The sequence below is a fragment of the Tenrec ecaudatus genome, chromosome 2, assembly GCF_050624435.1.
Source record: "Tenrec ecaudatus isolate mTenEca1 chromosome 2, mTenEca1.hap1, whole genome shotgun sequence".
NCBI lineage: Eukaryota > Metazoa > Chordata > Mammalia > Afrosoricida > Tenrecidae > Tenrec > Tenrec ecaudatus.
The window spans coordinates 75,096,861-75,101,882 of NC_134531.1; the positions used below are offsets into that span (position 1 = coordinate 75,096,861).

At 40.6% G+C, this 5,022-nt stretch overlaps 1 pseudogene; it reads left to right on the top strand.

Moving 5' to 3' along the window:
* The first annotated feature begins 279 nt into the window (after window positions 1-279).
* On the top strand, window positions 280-1,300 carry LOC142440020 (pyruvate dehydrogenase (acetyl-transferring) kinase isozyme 1, mitochondrial pseudogene; annotated as a pseudogene).
* The last annotated feature ends 3,722 nt before the right edge of the window (window positions 1,301-5,022 follow it).

The window sequence follows — 5,022 nt, forward strand, 5'->3', positions numbered from 1 at the left end:
GCCTCCCTGGCTACCCAGCCCTGGACTGTGTGCCAGGGTGCCCCCTGCCCTGCCCCCTTTCTCTGCTCCACACCCCCCACCTCCCCTACCCAGGCCTAGCACTCCGGTCCCCCTTTCTCTGCTCCACACCCCCCACCTCCCCTACCCAGGCCTAGCACTCCGGCCAAGTGGACTTCTATGTGTGCTTCCCGTCATCTCCTCTCCCCACGAAGCACTTTCTGGACTCGGGGTCTGTGAAAACTTGCAAAAAAAACCAGAACAAAACAAATAAACTCATTGATGTTTCTAAGGCAAGACTTGCCTGTTAGATTGGCAAACCTAATTAGAGAATTAAGTCTCCAGCCAGACAGTCTCCTCAGAACGCCATTAATTCCATTGGTGCAAAGCTGGTAGATCCAGAGTCATCAGGAGTTTCTTGATTTTAAGGACAAAGGTGCTTAAGATGCTAAGGTTATTTTTGACTGTACAGATACTGTGATGCAGATCAGGAATTGACACAACGATTCCGTTCTCACGATGGTCCAGAGTGTGGCTGAGTATCAGGAAAGCTTCAACGTGGATCCAGTTACCAGGCAAAATGTTCAGTACCCTCTGGATCACTTCTACACGAGTCACATTTCAATGAGAAAGTCACTCAATCACAAAAGAAAGAAAGAAAGTTACTCTTCGTTGTGTGGTGGAAGACAAGGAAACCCCTCTCAGGGAACTCATTGGAAGCATACGCCCACACTTGCTTTGTAGTTGAAGTTATCAAAGGTGATTATGAAAGTGCTAGGCACTTTGTGATATATATATATATATATATATATATATATATATATATATATAGTTTCTGTACCATCTGTCTCTAGCACGTGGTGTCTGAGGCCTTCCAGAACGCAACGAGAGCAACTATGGAACGCCATGCTCCCAAAGGGGTTTCCCTCCTATTCAAGTTCATGTTACGATAGTCAAGGAGGATTTGACTGTGACGATGGGTGACGGTGGAAGTGGTATGGACAGAGCCTTCAACTACATGTATTCAACCACACCGGGGCCTTGTGTGGAGATGCCCTGAGCAGTGTCCCTGGCTGGTTTGGTTATGGGCTGCCCGTATCCCTCTACATGCACAGTTCTTCCAAGGAGACCGAAAGCTGCATTTCCCTGAGGGCTTTGGGACTGATGCAGTCATCGACATTAAGACTGCCCATGCACAACAAAGCTGCCTGCGATTACAACACCAACCACAAGGCAATCGGTGCATCCTGCGCAGCCATCGAAAGATATGACCATGTTCCGCAGTGGACAATTCAGACGTTGATTCTGTACTCAGTTTAGAACTTCATTATGCTGAATACTTCACTTGTCTTTTTCACTGTTAACTGTCTGAGTAGACTAAGTAGAATCTTAATTCCCTGTTTGCTTGTTAAACCTCCTAAATAATGAGATGGGTCTCTTTTACACTTACATACATTTTCTAAGTTAGTTGAACAGATTTTTAAACAGCTGTGTTTTGGTCAACTTCCCTCTTTTTAGTGGACTTCAGAAGCACGGATGTTTCTGTGGGAAGCTCTGAGTTAGGTTTTTTTTTTTTTAATCATTTTATTGGGGGCTCATGCAACTCTTATCACAATCAATGCATACGTCAATTGTGTTAAGCACATTTGTACATCATTCTCAAAACATTTGCTTTCTACTTGGGTTCTTGGAATCAGCTCCTCATTTTTCAGCTTTTTTCCCTCCCTCCCTGGTCTCCCCCTCCCTCATGAATCCTTGATAATTTATAAACTATTATTATTTTACCATATCTTACATTGCCCGATTTCTCCCTTCACCCACTTTTCTGTTGTCCATCTCCCAGGGAGAAGATTATATGTAGATCCTTGTAATTGGTTGTCCCCCTCCACCGCTCTGAGTTTTTCAAATCAGCCTAGAAACTGTCTTAAACTACTAGCTAGCCATCTTTCTGTTATTTGGAGAAGTTCTGCCAATGACAGCTGAGATAAGGGTTAATTTACCATTTACTCCCTGTAAGTGAAGTAGAAATCAGTTGCCCAGTAAGTATGGAGTCAGCTACCTTTCAGTGAAATGTGTTACTTTATTGTTGTATAGATTATTGCATAGGTTTATGGAGTAGACTATCAGTTTTGCATTCGGTGAGTCCTACATGTTCTGTTTCATCTCATTCATTGTCTTACCACTGAAGTTAATTGGCTACTTTAAAATTTTCCTACAAAAGATTATTAAAAAGATTATAATGTGTAGCTCTATGGATTTAAGTCAAGGTCACAGTCAATCTATTCCAAACAGGCAGGAAGTCAAGGAAAGGAGAATTTTAACCTTAACAAACCAACAGCTGCTTCTAAAATCCTAGGGAGCCTGTGGAGGCCAAAGCAGCAATTAGCTATGGGAATTCCCTGGGGGAGATTTTGAGAACAGCTTTGCCAGATTGTACCCCACGCGTACTGAATCCCCAAAGGGCAGTTCTGCTCTATCCCATGCCTCTCTTGCCCCACACCTTACTCACCTGACCTCACTCTGTGTGACTTCTTTTGGTTTCTGTGAATGCGGGTCATGAAACGGCAGTGATTTGAAGATAAAGGTGAAGAAAAAAATGAAGGAGGTGTGGTCAACCATCCAAACAGATGAGTTTGGAAAATGTTTCCAAGAATGGAATCACAGATTTGACTAATATATTAATTGTAATGGAGAGTATTTTGAAGATGATAAGGTTGTTTTGTAAAAAAAATTAAACACATAATTCTGAAAAAAATTCTGGGTTTTTATTGACTACTCGGCTGTAGGTGGTTTATATTAGTTTATGGTTTCTGTTTTAACTTTACACCTGGATTGACAAGATATTTTAGAATCTTTTGAATCAAATGAGTCACTATTTTCATAAATGAGACATTTGTAAAACTGACCTAAAGTTGATGTTTTTACTTATGAAACATTCCTCTCTTTCAAAAAAATTAAAACATTTTCCTCTTTATTTAAGAAGCAAGAAATGTTATTTTCAAAGAAAACTTAGTTCCTTCAGCTTCTTTGTCAGGCAAATTGTCTTTTACTTGTTATGGTGGTAATGGTCAGACAACTAATAAAAAAACATCTGTGGGGTGGTGGCAGAGCTGATTTTACCTGCAAAATTAGAATCTTATTTTTTTCCCTCAAGACCATTTCATTGGGAGCTGATACATCTATTCTATCATTCCATAGTTTAATCACATCAAACAGTATTGTACACTTGCTCCCACAATCAGTTTTAAAGCATTCTCCTTCTTGAACTGTTGATATCAGTGCCCCTTTACTCTCCCCGCCCACTGTCCCCCCAGGAACCCTTATTCTACTTGCTGTCTATAGGTCCATCAATCCTGGGTTTCATGGACCGTAAAACAGCAAGGCATAATACAGAAATTCAAGAGGGCTACCCCAAATGACAAAATACATCAACGATAAACACCAATATGAATAGAAAGAAAGAAAGAAAACCATAGAAAATATTGAAAACCAGATCAGGCTCAACATGTATAAGAGGCGGGAGGGATCAAGTTACAAGATTTTAACCCTTTGAGTCTGGTTTATCATTTTGATCTCCTATAGTCATCTTTCCAATACTCTCTGATAACCAGTTTATTCTCTTCCCTCCATCATGGATACAGGGAAATCAAAGGAGGCTTATTTCCTGGGTAGATCTCACAACTGTACCCTGGGCTTCTACTGAAAGATTACATTCTTAAACGAGCTCCTTTCTCCAGCAGCATTAATCTATGCAGTGCAGATAGAAACTTGTGTTGAAGGAAAGAAATGGATATGAAATGAGTTTTTATACTCTGAGCAATTATGTATATGTCAGATTTTTTTTATAAGAAAGGAACCGCAAACACATTCTGCCACCTTCTGAAAATATAATCTGGCTTTAGCTATCTTGACACTGACAATGATCACCTTCTTGCATTGCAAAAATTTTATGTATAGACATCGAAATGAAAATCTACCATATTATTTTATAGAATGTTTTCTGAATAGCAATAAACTGAAAATATCGATCAATCCTTATTTGGAAAATAAATTGTGTCAAAATTTTGGCTTTAAAAAATCTAAATATGTCTTTTTATTTTTAATCATTTTATTGGGGGTTCATATAGCACTTATCACAATCCATACATACATCAGTTGTGTCAAGCACATTTGTGCATTTGTTGCCATCATCATTTTCAAAACATTTTCTTTCTACTTGAGCCCATATCAGCCCCTCATTTTTTCCCTCACTCCCCCACCCTTGATAATTTATAATTTATTATTATTTTTTCATGTCTTACACTGTCTGATGTCTCCCTTCACCCACTTTTCTGTTATCTGTGCCCCTGGGAGGAGGTTATATGTAGATCCTTGTGAACAGTTCCCCCTTTTCACCCCACCTTCCCCTTCCCTTCCTGGTAATGCTACTCTCATTATTGGTCCTGAGGGGTTTATCTGTCCTGGATTCCCTATGTTTCCAGCTCTTATCTGTACCCATGTGCATGCTCTGGTCTAGCCAAATTTGTAAGGCAGAAGTGGGGTCATGATAGTGGCGGGGAGCGGGGGAAGCATTAAAGAACTAGAGGAAAGTTGTATGTTTCGTTGGTGCTATATTGCACCCTGACTGGCTTCTCTCTTCCTTGTGACCCTTCTGTAAGGGATGTCCAATTGTCTACAGATGGGTTTTGGGTGTCCACCCCACACTCCCCCTCATTGTCATTGATATGATTTTTTTTGTTCTGGGTCTTTGATGCCTGATACCTGATCCCGATGACACCTCATGATCACACAGGCTGGTGTGCTTCTTTCATGTGGACTTTGTTGCTTCTCTGCTAGATGGCCGCTTGTTTATCTTCAAGCCTTTAAGACCCCAGACACTATCTTTTGATATCCAGACACCTCACCTTTCTTCGCCACATTGGCTATGCACCCATTTTGTCTTCAGTGATCTTGTCAGGAAGGTATCACAGAATGCCATGTTATTAGAACAAGGTGTTCTTGCATTGAGGGAGTACTTGAGTAGAG